This window comes from Grammomys surdaster, unplaced genomic scaffold (genome assembly GCF_004785775.1).
Source record: "Grammomys surdaster isolate TR1022 unplaced genomic scaffold, NIH_TR_1.0 256, whole genome shotgun sequence".
Lineage (NCBI taxonomy): Eukaryota > Metazoa > Chordata > Mammalia > Rodentia > Muridae > Grammomys > Grammomys surdaster.
In genome coordinates, this window is record NW_021604697.1 from 11353 (window position 1) to 25277 (window position 13925).

Consider the following 13925-nt stretch of genomic DNA (forward strand, 5'->3'; position numbering starts at 1 on the left):
CACAAAGTACACCTCATATATGTGGCACTGGAAACAAATGGTGTTGTGTTCCTGCACATAAATTAGGACAAAGTGGTGATATCACACATCAAGGAGTGGGGGGAGAAATATTCTAGTCAATCAGATTCAAGAAACAAACATGACACAGAAACTGAAAATAAGAGCAAGTCGCAGCTTTCGTCAGGACTCTGCAGTTCTTAAGGGCTGGGAGGCTACAGTGTGCACACGGACACAGCGGGAAGAGCTACTTAGGCTGGAGCGAGGGAGTTTTCACTAAAGCAATTTAAGTCTTGTCAACTACCAAAACACAGAGAATGGAAGGGAGTGTGTGAGTGTTAGTATACCCAGGGCGTGTTATACCAGTGTCTGTGCAGTATGCTAAGTTAGTTACAACTTCTTCATTGGTATGGATGAACCACTGATGGTCTCGAGTTTTGCCTCTTCTTGCCAAACTCAGGCATGTCTTATTTTAGATGGAGTATAGCTTTTATCTATAATTTCATCCTGTAAAAACATGTGACGACAATGGCCAGAGAATGACCAGCAACCTTGTTTATGAACTGTTCCAGCCATTGCTTCCTTTCCTCGATGAAATTGTCATCAAATATTCCATCATCTTCTCTAAAAGGAAGCTGCCACAAAAATGCTTTCCCAGGGAGCGGGGAACTACAACCTTGCTCTCTCTCTCTCTAGTTCCCTTCGAAGCTGCTCAGAGTCACTGTATCTTCTTCTAACAGTAGATTCCTTCAGCTTGAAGATGGGAAGATTTGTTTTGACCCTGGTCTCGTAGGGGGTGAAAGCGGCCCCCCACTAACCCCTAAGGTCTGCAGGTTGCTCATGTCGGTCTCAAGGAAGTTGCTGGGCAACCCATAGGCTTCATTCAGGTTCTATCGCGGCAGCTGCAGGCTTCTCTCCTTCGCCAGCACTGCCTGCCCGGACTCCTGGCTCGGGCACAGCGAACAGAGGCGAACCTCCGATTCATTTGTATTTGGCAACCTTGGAGAAAGTACTCCACTATCTATCCTATCTTGATGAGCTCAAAGTTCTGTAGCTAACTAATTTTCTTACACCTTAAACCACTTTCTTAGATCCTAAACCACTTAAGATTTTATGTCTTTAATCTTCAAAAACTTTACATCTCTTTTGTGAGATTTTAAAAAATCTGATAATAAGAAAAACTATCTAGTCTTCAAATCCCATCAGAGACTTGAGAAGGACAAATTTTACTTGAGTAAACAGGAAGTGCAAAGCAAACAACCTTCAAATCTAATAAAATGACAGAGACTACTTGTTACCTGGACAGTCATCCAAGGTTCCTCTATGTTAGTACAACATCTATCTTTGGCCACCAGGCCCAGAAGATCTGACAGACCTTTTCTGTGAAATGATTTCCCAGTGTCCTGCTTGTCTACAGTTTGGACACCATGCTGTCAGCAGTTGAGGTAAACAGTAGTTTTTTGTTTGTTTGTTTGTTTGTTTGTCCAGGGTCCAGACTTGACAAATTTGAAGAAAACTCCAGATTGGGGGTTCTGTGGTGCCCATTATCTTCTCCATAGGAGAATGAGTGTTGTATTAGGAGCTGATGTGTCTCTGTCAGGAAAAGCCTTTTATTATTAAAACATCTTAAATGCCATATTCTGTAGATCTCTGAAGTGTTTGAGGACCACCTATCTATTTCAGTATATCTAAATAGAAAAACATTGCTTGGTTTTAGCTATTAATTTTTTGCTTAACCTTGAAAATATATACAGGAGGCTAAATAAAGCTTATTTTTGTAATTAACTAAACTAGTACCTACAGTACAGTAGGTTAATGGCTACGAGTATGATTATTAGTTGGTGACTGACTACTACTAACTTGCATTTAACTTTCCTAAGAAGTTTACAGTAACAGCTTTCATAGCATTTGAACTGTACATTACATTTTAAATGAGTTGCATATAACCTTAAATTTCTACAATCATACAAAAATCCACACCAATCTAAAATATTTGAGAATCACTGTTGCTTTCTTAGTCTAAAAGGAGACACAACAATCCACCCATGTCTTTTCATCCTTTATCCTCCCTTTTCCCTCTTCACTGCTAACACTAGATAGTAAGGAAAGGATAGCGGAGAGAAAGAAAAGAGAGATCCCTGAATCTAACCTACTTTCCTGTTTTTTATTCCTCACCATGACTGATAACTTGCAACCAAATCCTGTAAACAACAACAAACATCCGTAACTGTAGCGGGAGGTATTAGAATGGCGGGCATCCAGCTAGCTCCTGGCTTATCCACCATGTTCCATGTTCCGGCACTATGCCCAGCTCCAGAGCTCCACAATCTCACCGCCCAGCTCGCTAAGTTCCCGCTGGCTGATCACTATCTCATATTCCTGGGCTTCGAACCCCCACGGCCTTTAAGGGGCACATCATGCAAGTCCTTTCTCTCTTGAACTAGGTCAAGTCACCACGAGAAGAAAACCACCACACAGAGTTTCAATCTCTGGGCGCAACAACTAAAACCTAATCTTGTAAACCTGTTAAATCTAATCCTCTGGTGGTGGATCCTTTTGAATCTGCCATGATACCAGGAAACTCTACCACTACATCTTGTCCATGTGCTTACCCTGGTTCCAAAACAGCCTCAGACTGTGTCTTCCTTCTCCTCTTCCTCTGTCCAACCCAGAAGTCCCGCCTCCTACTAGCCCAGTGATTGGCGCCTTTATTCATTAGCGGGTGGTTCACAAGAAGTCCTTGAGAATGTGACTCATTCCTTGTCTGCAACCTCTCTCAAGAGAATGGAATTAACATCAGAATACAAAATACCAGGACTATCCACAACACTTCCCCCTTTCAGTTCACTTAAAAGACTTTTATCTCAGATAAAAGTTGAGCACAACTATAACCATTTTGTAATTAATAAGGTAAAAGATAGACCCAACCCAGTCTAACATTCTTGACAATAAAATTGAACATTGTCCTCTACAAAGTTCTGTACCTGGCTTATGTCCTGGCTTCAAATTGAGTGCCATATGAAAACTGTCCTCTCAAATCTGTTCTCGCAAAGTAAATACTTGGATTGGCTATGATACTACAAGCCTTCAACCCCGTCGGAAATTCAAGAACAAGTGAATTAACTAAAAATATAGGAAGCACAAAGCATAGCTTCCAAACTTAGCCAAATTATAGAGACCTCTGATCACCTGGATAGTCCCTTATACTTCAAAACATTGGAGCATCTGGTCTTCAGGCTTCTGGCCCAGAAACATCTGACAGACCTTAGACAAACAGGAATTATTAAGGACAAGCTTATTCTGTCTCTGCAAAACTAAGCTGTCCTAACCTGTAATTTGTGTCCTTTTTTGGACACTATTTAGTCTGTAGATGAAATGAGGCAATTGTTTCCTAGAGTCTGTCTCGCTACTACTGGAGTAACTCTATAGATGCTCAATTTCTTCTTCGAATCCAAGAAAGAGAAGCTTTCAGGAGCAGACAAGTCTCTAGTCAAATGATTCTTAATAAAGAAATGTCCATAACATCATATTCTGTGGACTTCTGACATTTTTGAAAACAAACTATCTATGTAAAGTAATCTGAACTGTTGTCCATAACTTACTTTCAGCTATTTCTAATTACAATCTAGAAAACACCCTAACAATAAACTCAGAGCCATGAATTTGATATTAGGCCCTTAACTCACAGGTTAAAGATCTTAGACCAGTTTAGAAAAACAGCTAAGAAGGACTGAGTCTAAACCTTGTGCTTAACAAAATTCTGTATCAATAGAAGAAATTTATACCAATGAAACCCTTGATTCTTTGCTTCAAAATAAATTCTGTACCAATGTAAAAGATTATGACTTCAGCTTAGTAACAATTATAAAGATTTCTACCAATAGATTATGGCTATGTAATCAATTCTAACTATTCCTCCCTGTTCCAATAAAGACCATTTCTAAATTCCCTAGAAACACAACCTAATAATAACCCCCTCCAGCCCCCGAAACTCAGAGAATTGGGACGCTGATGCCTCATAACTTCTTCAAGCTGAATATGGGTATTGAGATATTTTGAAGAGGGGTAGGGAGGAAGGGTAAATATGGGAGTTTGGTTGGCCTTAAGAAGGCCACACCAACGATTGATTTAGTCTCTGATGTCTGTGTCTTAACTGGATCCAGCTGGAAATCCAGGACATCAGGAGTTCAAACAGGTCATTTCAGCATGCCTGAAGAGGAGATTCACCAAGGCTGTATATTCTGTAATATAAAAATCTCAAAATAAATTTTAGTATCATCAAGATAATTTTTTATTTGATTATCTGGAATCTAGACTCTGGAGGCCTTCATTCATCATTTCTGATCCATGTAACTCTGGAAGGTATAAATACCTTAATCACCTTTTCTAAAAACATAAAGATTAAACCATTTCCCCAAATCAGCATATCCTTGAGCCAGTAATCAGGAAACCTATTATTTAGACCTCTCTCTCAGAAGAATAATATAACCACAAAACTCAAAATCACACCTATTTTGAAAAATCAAATACTTTCAAATAAATTATTTTAATTTTTAACATTTCCTGAAGGTGTCATATTGGTGAATAGAAGACGTTTGACTGAACACTATTTTGGAGCTGAGGTTCAGTAATATCTGTGAGAATAAGTATTCCTGAGAGTACCCCATTCCTCAAACAGGAAAATCATGAAAGAGTTCCTTTATCTCTGAGTAATTAGCTAAACAAATATTGTTCTTTACCAAGATAATTCCTATACTCCCTGTTATCTTTGTTAGTTTTTTTTTTATTGTGTTAAAATCAAAGTTAATTCTATAAAAACAATTGAGTTTCTAAAACTATGCAACTTTTTTTCCCAATCTGCTTTTTCCCCCAATGGTATAATGCTTTATACCATTTTAATTACATGCAAGTATTAAAGTCAGTTCTAGGTTGAGGAACTAGCAATACAATAGGTGCAAATAGTGAAGGAACAAGCAAGACAATAAACACAAATAGTCAAAAAACAAGCAAAGTAATAAACAAAATCCAATGATCACTCCCGGATCACTGTTTCTAAGGGCTTACCAGAATGACCAAAATATCTGAACCTACTTCCCTGTCCTAGCCCACATTTTCATGCCTGAAACCTAATTCTTTCTTCTAGCCTAATATTGAGATTCCTGCCTGAAATTATGTCTTTGTTCTAGCTTAATGTCAAATTCCTGCCAAGCAGCCCATTTCCTTGTCCTTGGCCAATGTCATATTCCTGCCAATCAGCACCAAAACCTCTCCACATCTCCTGCTTTTTTATTTCATAAATAAAACTAATCCTGTCTTAGGTTGTTCTGACAAGAATGGCTTCCTTACCTGGCATGAAATATGAATTATGCAAAGCAACGCACTTCTGTCTTAGATTGCTAAGGCTATGTGAAGAATCTTACCTGTCCTTGGCTTGGCAGCCTGTTAAATTAATAACTCTGTCTGGGGTCCATTTTCATTTTCAAGTTATGTACTTTGGCTACCAACATGTTAATGTTATTAAAGACAAGCTTTAACACGATAGGCAGGAATAAAAGTATTCCCAGGATAAAAAGGGCTAGCATGATCACACTATATATGCCATTTTTGAAGCTTGACCAAAATGGAAATACTGACCTCAAGCCATGGATAAATTTATCAGCAGTTTCTGCAGCATCAAAGCTAAGCAGAGAAGCATTCTTTAAATTCATAATCTCACTATGCAAACTTAAAACATCCAGAGAGGTGTTATAATTATGCCAAATACACAGCGTCTTTAAATTTTTTCCTAATAATAATGACTATTATTGTAAATTTTAGAAGTAATACAAATCCATTGGTATTTGGCATGACACGCAAGATGGCCCCTTACTCTTAAACTCTAAATCTCTTTCCAATAATTTGAATAGCATAAAGGACATGAATCTGCTGTTCCAAATGCCTGTCTAAATTCTCTTGAATAATCAACACATGAGTAACATTTTTTTTGCTAAATGATTAACAAAAGTAGCTGTCTTCTTGTTCCAAAGCAATTGCAGAAGCAGTGGTGCTAGCAGTTAATGTAATTAAAGCTGTTATACTAGAATAATCAAGCCCACTAACCTCTTGCTTCTACTTGAAGCCTGACTCACTTCTTCCAGTACTTGCAAGCTTTTTACAGAATACCAAGATCCTGTAATACGCAGTGAAATAAAACAAAAGCTGGTTGATAGACCTCCTTAACAGACATGCCACATTTCAACACAATTACACAATTAGAAAGTATACAATCAATATAATTTATATTAAATACTATAGAAGAAACGAAAGTAATTTTAACATGACAATTAAAAGAGCCTTAACACATACACTAACAGTTGTTTGAAATCCAAATCCTGTCCCAACTTTATCTCTTGCTAACATAACATCATAGAAAACTGCAGCAAATTTCCAAATACGACTCTGAAAAAGTCCAGAACCAGACTTCCAAATGAAGACTGTTATTTCCAATGTTAGATTGTTTTCTGGACCAGTCCCTAATTAACTCAGAATAACTGGTCACATTTAAGAAAAAAACAAGAGTCATTATAACTTCTCTTTTTGATTCTCTTTCCCACAAGGTCTAAAAACTTGAGGCAAGGCAACTTGTCCCATCTGGGATATAGGCAAGCAAAGGTGGGTCAGGAACATATGTCCAATACAGCTTCCCAGTCACCATCATCAGGGCACTCAGCAAGCTCACAGATCAGCATCATTCTTTGTCCCAGCATCAACATGTCTCACCAATCACTCTGTGGCCATGATGCTCCTTCAGCATCCTGCAGAAAAAACATAAACATGCTCTCTTCCCCATATTTGATACCTGATCCAGATCATACCATATGCCAGTAAGTGGATCCTTCCATTTCACCTAGCCATAAGTATGCCGACCTGTAGGATGCCATAGACAGTCAGCATAGAGTTCCTTGGCATCCAATATTTTATTGGATATTTTATATATTTACATGTCAGATGTTATCCCCTTTCCCAATCCCCCCCAGAAACCCCTTATCCCATCTTCCCTCCTGCTTCTACGAGGGTGTACCCCACCCATCCACCCATCCTACCTCCCAGTCTTTGAATTCCCCCACACTGGAGCATCCAGCCTTCACAGGACCAAGGCCCTCCAATCCCACTGATGCCCAATAAGACCATCCTCCACTACATGTACAGCTGGAACCATGGGTCCCTCCATGTGTGTTCCCAGGCTGGCAGTTTATACCCTGGGAGCTCTGATTGGTTGGTGTTGTCGCTCTCCCATGGGGCCGCAAACCCATTCAGCTCTTTGAGTCCTCTCTAACTCCTCCATTAGGAACACCATGATCAGTTCAATGGTTAGCTGTGAGCATCCACCTATGTATAAGTCAGGCTCTGGCAGAGCCTCTCAGGAGACAGGTATATCAGGCTTCTGTCAGCATGCACTTCCTGGCATCCACTATAGTGTCTGCTGTGAGGCGCGCGCGTGTAGTGTCTCGCCGGCAAAAACATACACACACACACACACCAGAATCCTTCCGTAGAAACACGTTTATTCCCATAAACCAAAATGGTGGTAGAAGACGACCCCCAGCCCTGGGAAAAGCCCTATATATACCCTAGAGCGGCGTAATCACCTCTGATTGGCTGTATACTCGTAGCACGCCAAACGCCGGGGGATGGGCTTAGTTTTGGCGGGCTTTACCATGGCACATGCGCACTTTATTTGTTTACTAGGAAGAATTATGGCTGACAGCGCCACCTAACGATGGCGGACTTTGCCAGCACCTGCCCAACATCTGCCCCTTTTTTGTTTTAAAAAACAGAGGGTGGTGCTCAAATGTTTGAGGCTTTACAGGGTGCCTATACCAGAAGCCCTAGGGTGCAGCGGCTGAGGAATCTGTCTACTGGCTATTTCTTTTTTGATTTGTTAAACAGGCACTGGCCAATGTCCCGTGTCTAGGCTGACTGACATTTCTCCACAGCCAGCACCAAAGAATGGTGAGCTCTCTGGCTAGGCTAAGAGGGTCGCGCACCCACACCTGGCATTCTCAGAATGTGCGCCCCAGGTAGTGGTCACTCGTGATGCCTGTCACCGGGTAAAATCACCATTCGTGGTGTACCTCTGGCATATGGGATCAGCTTATTCCCGTCGTTGGGACCAATTGGCAGCCGGCCTGGAGACAAAAGGATGGAGTTATTTAACTGGCTGTTCTTGGCCTGTCTAGTGTGGTACCGGTTATGACTCAAACCCATGGCCGATCGAGCGAATTCCATCTTGGGGGAATAAGCGTTCAAGAACCAACAGTTTAAGGCAGTCTCCCTTACCCTACCAGGTGCAATGGAAATGAGTCCTCTGGGTGCAAGGGCTAAGGGGAACAGAAAGAGATGCAAACACCCATCCCTGTGCAATGGAGTCATCTCCTAGGGGTGCAAGGGCTGTTTGTCTCAAAATTCAGGTACCACAGCTATACAGACAAGGATCAACCAGGACAAGACTCCTCACTGACCCAGTGTAATGGGCAAATCTTCTGGGGTGCAACGCTGATGGCCTAACATTTAGCACCACCACTCGTGAGGGGGAGACTGCTTATAATTGAGGCAGTGATAACCACACTGCAGGGGAAGCCCCTAGTACTTTGGAAGCGCCTGTGCAAAAATAGCCTTGTCAAGATTTTGTTGAGCTCTGAGTCTGCAACCAACCAAAAGATGAATACTAGTCCGCAACATAGGGCATACCAAACAGGCCTACTCCCACCCACTTAAAAAAGGGAAGAAAAGGAAAAGAAAAGAAGAAAGCTGAAGAATTCTAGGAGGACAGTCCCTCAGTCAGGGACAGATCCACGCGCGTCGAGTTGATGTTCACCACAGCTGCTCTCAATTTTCTGAGTGTCTCACTGAAGTTTTCTGAGCAGTTTCCTGTAAGATACTGAAACAATTTTCTGGACAGATTAGTTACACGAGTAAAGTTTTTATACTGTACACTGGTGATGTAAAGTGTACCCTGTTTTCTCTCACATCTCAATTGGGCTAATTGAAAGAGGATATCCAATCTCTCTCTCAATAAATCAAGGCGTTGATTAAGGATCATTAGCCCGCCTTTTAGTTGGGTACTGGCGGAGGTTTGAAGGTTAACAGTCTCTGCCACCGTGGCTGACAATTGGGGGTAGTGCCCACCTGAACAGAAGTAGACATAGCAATCTCAGTGGCAGTGGCGGTAATGGCACTAATTAATATCGTCGTCACTATGGCTGCAGTTATACCAAAATCTCTTTTTTGTCTAAATAATGACAGAGTGGAAGGAGTCTCCACGGGGATGGGAACCCATCGCGTGACTCTGGCAACCATAGTGCGAGTGAATCTTTAGAATTCCAACACTGGGACATCCAGCAGGTTTTATTGGTACAATTCTTAAAGATGGAATTTGATAAAATAAACAAAAATACTAGGAACCTGTATCCCTTGGATCAGTACAAGGGCTATCATCAGAGCCTGGAGGGTCTGTCTGGGTGTCACCTTCTAGTATTGCGTGAGTCGCCGCGTCAGCCGCTCTGGTAGCCAAAATGGATTGTCTTCTTCCTGTGGAAAGACAAAGCGCTCCTCTGGCTTTTATTAAAATAGAATCTGGACTTTTTCATTGTCCGGTCAAGATGTCTTTTCCTTTCACCATCTCTTTTGGCCTATCAAGCTGAAAATGAGGTTTTAGCCAATTAATATCTGTTAACAACTTTTGAGAATCACTTTTCTGGAGCAACAAGTACTCCAAAATCTTAAAGCTCGTTGTATTAGAGCAAAGTCTTGTAGAAAAACTCTTTTAGAGAGATCAGCCAATAAAATATACAACGAATAATATATACTGAGAGATTTAAACGCTTTAACCTTTTGTATTAAAGCAACAACAAATTTTTTAAGGCCATTAATCATTCTTTGAGGCAAGCTTTTTTAATGAATGGCTTCATGGGCTCTCAAAAATCACAAGCAATTTCACTTAATGCAAACCTCTCACCTTTACCAGGAGGTAAAGGAACTGTATAGAACAATCTTTTAAATCTATAATATTTTTTTATATGCATTTACTTGAATGGCAGCTGGAGTAGGCAAGTCAGGCTGTAGTGTCCCATTAGTCTTATAAATCTTAAATCTGAACTTTCTCTGTGTAGCCCTGGCTGTCTTGGAACTCACTCTGCAGACCAGGCTGGCCTTGAACTCAGAAATCTGTCTGCCTTTGTCTCCCAAGTGCTGGGATTAAAGGCGTGTGCCACCACTGCCCGGCCCTAGTGTTTTTGAATTAATTGAATAACCAACTCTTTTTAGCTGAGTGAAGTATCAAATAAAGCCAAGCTGAAGGCAATCTTGTCCTCCAATAATTGTTAAATAGCCCCAGTATCTATCAATCTTTTAAAACCCTTTTTCTTTTAATTATTAATTTAAGATTAGGTTTTTAGTTACTGATAAGACCTAATACACATCAGAGGAACCAAGGCCATTTTGTCTCTATCACACCCAACAATTTTGGCCTGGCCCAAAAGCTGTTTTGAATTTCTTTTGAGTCTGAGGCTGACACCTCCCTAAGGAACAAGCAAGGCAATAAACAAATTTTAGAGAACACCCTTTTAGAGGCGGGACAGGACAAAAGGAATGTCTGAAATCCAAGCTCCTGCCTCAACTACTCTGTTACAGCTTTAATTTAAATGTAAATGTTTTAATCTTGGCCTATATCCTGAGGCCTGGCCCAAGGATTATCCTTCTTGCACCAAGGACAGGTTTGTCAAGTAACCTTGGTCACTTGACTGTTGTTTAAGCCTCTGTTCTTGGGACAGTCACTTTAAAAACTATCTAAATTTCCACATTTAAAACACTCCCCATCTCTATGGCTCTGTGCAGTTATGGCCAGACCCTGATTGTATGAGGGTGCAATTTCATTGCAAAGACAAGTATCTAAGTCTGTCTTTGCTTGTATGATTTGAGAGCTGTGTGGGCAGTTCAACCTGATTAATATCACACTGACCTTGTCTTACAAGCACGTTAAGATCTCAGTCTGTGTGTCTTAATTTAAATGTAAATGTTCTTAATCTCTAGCAGGTCAGCATTGTATCACAACTTGTTATAAATATTTATATTTAACTCTACCTGCTGCCCCCTTTCCATCACATGGGCGAATCAAAAAAAAAATTTTTAAACTCAAGATTACAACTGCCAACTGTAGCCAATGGAATACTGGCAGTTTAACTAAATTTTTAAATTTCTTTTGTAACATTAGAATGTAACCATTAATTTTGAGAAGCAAGAGCAGAACTAATCCAAACAATCTATCTTCTCTAAAATCAACACCAAGCAGACCACCCCTATGTTACAAAGTTTTGCTGTTAATTCTCTACACATGAATGCATGAAGCAGCTTTTAATCTCATTGAAGAGACATTGGTCTAAAATCTTACTTTCTATATACCTGGTTTCTGAACGACTCCAACACTGAGCTAGTTCCACGCCACCTTTCGTTATCAAAGTTGTAAATTTTTAATTACACCCAATAATTTAAGCCAATAGTCTATAACCAAGACATGTAGAACATTTTTATACTTTTAAAACCAATCCGAAACAACAATGAAATGGCTATATATCTTATTTTTAGATCAAACAAAATTTCTTGTCTTTCTAGCTGTAATTTCAAGAGAAAAGCACCTTGTCACAGAGGTTTTTCTAGGACAAAACGACTCTTAGCTTCCTTATAAAACCCAAAATGCTGCTGGTATCTTTTAAAAGCAGCTTATGTCAACCTCAATTCCTGAAAAGACCTTTTTTAGCTCCCAAAGGTTGGATCAAGCAGTTTTAACGATCTTTCTTTTTGAACACGTAACAAACACAGAACATTTAGACAATGAAACAAAAAGCAAACACAAACACGTGGACATTGGCGCGCCAAGGACAAACGACAAGGAAGGACTCTAAGAACTACAGAGAATTTCAGGACATCTCCCGAATTCTCTGCTTCTAGATGAGCTCTGAAATAGCCTTTTCATTCTTTTTTGTTGACACAGCTCAGAGAGAGGGCACCTGTATTTTTTAAAAACTCTTTCTCTCTCTCTCTCATATTTAAAATGTAACTTTTTATCTCATTCATTGGAGATGTAGCGGGCAGCTAATTTAACACTTCAATACCCTGCTTTCTAATTCTTTTTAACCCTGCTCTTCCCGCCTGAAGCAGTTTTTAGGCTGCAGGCAATTTAGAATTCTCTTGACCTATGTTTCGCTGTCACCTCCTAGGCAAAATCGGCACTGGGCCAATTCCTCATTCACCTAGACTGTATCCCCCAAACCACTCTTCTTGTAAACACAGCCTCTAATTAACCGTCACTAACTCCAGCACTCGATCTCGCGGCGGCGGCGGCCGGCTATTCGGCTGGCATCTATCCTCCCCATCCGTCTCTACATCTGAGTCCTCTGAGTCGGAGGTTAGCCCCTCCGACTCAGAGCTATCACGCCGTAAAAAGCCCGGCTCCTTTACTAGATACAGAGGTTTCTTTCTGAGGCTTCCTGTTCTCCCATCTCTCCCGTCTCTCCCAAGAGCGTTCTTTCTCTCATCTCTCATCCCCGTGAATTGGTTCTGGGGAGGCCTGATTTCTTAAATACGTTTCTTTTCTCTTTTCCTTTCTGAATATTTAAGCGCTTCCATTTCTCTGTCTCTGTTTCTGACATGCTGATTTGTACTATTCTCCGAACCCTCACGAAAACCAGGAGTAAGAAAAGTGATGCTGCTAGCATCATGGCGAGAGCCTCTAACGTTCCTGCCAACTGGGGAGGGAAGTGAATCAAATCAAATCGAAACATATCTTTCAGAGAACGTTACCCCGTCCTACGGTTCTGGATTCTCGATGACGAGCGGTGGGTCTTCTAAAAACGTGCCGGCGATGGAAAATTCTCCCGGGTTTTTCGGCACCAAATGTGAGGCGCGCGCGTGTAGTGTCTCGCCGGCAAAAACATACACACACACACACCAGAATCCTTCCGTAGAAACACGTTTATTCCCATAAACCAAAATGGTGGTAGAAGACGACCCCCAGCCCTGGGAAAAGCCCTATATATACCCTAGAGCGGCGTAATCACCTCTGATTGGCTGTATACTCGTAGCGCGCCAAACGCCGTGGGATGGGCTTAGTTTTGGCGGGCTTTACCATGACACATGCGCACTTTATTTGTTTACTAGGAAGAATTATGGCTGACAGCGCCACCTAGCGATGGCGGACTTTGCCAGCACCTGCCGCGGCTCCCAACAGTCTGCATTTGGTGACTGCATATGGGATGGATCCCCAGGTGGGGCAGTCTCCAGACCGCCCCTCCTCCAGTCTCTGTTCCACACTTTGTATACCCTCTCATGAGTATTTTGTTACTCCTTCTAAGAAGAACCAAAGCACCCACACTTTGGTCTTCCTTGTTCTTGAACTTCATGTGGTCTGTGAATTATATCTTGGGTATTGTGAGCTTTTGGACTAATATTCAAATATCAGTGAGTGTATACCATGTGTGTTCTTTTGTGATTGGGTTACCTCACTCATGATGATATTTGATAGCTCCATCCATTTGCCTAAGAATTTCATGAAGTCATTGTTTTTAATAAATGAGTAATACTTCATTGTGTAAATGTACCACGTTTTCTGAATCCATTCCTCTGTTGAAGGACATCTGGTTCTTTCCAGCTTCTGGCTATTATAAATAAGGCTGCTATGAACATAGTAGAGCATATGTCCTTGTGATATGTTGGAGCATCTACTGGGTATAGCCCAGGAGTGGTATAGCTGGGTCCTCAGGTAATGTTATGTCCAATTTTCTGAGGAACTGCCAGACTGATTTCCAGAGTGGTTGTACCAGCTTGCAATACCATCAAAAATGGAGAAGTGTTCCTCTTTCTCCACATCCTCGCCAGAATCTGCTATCACCTGA

The 13925-nt window shown here is 41.0% G+C and overlaps 1 pseudogene; it reads right to left on the bottom strand.

Annotated features, from left to right (window-relative positions):
• Positions 1-453: 453 nt before the first annotated feature.
• On the bottom strand, positions 454-1307 carry LOC114627660 (annotated as a pseudogene).
• Positions 1308-13925: the final 12618 nt, after the last annotated feature.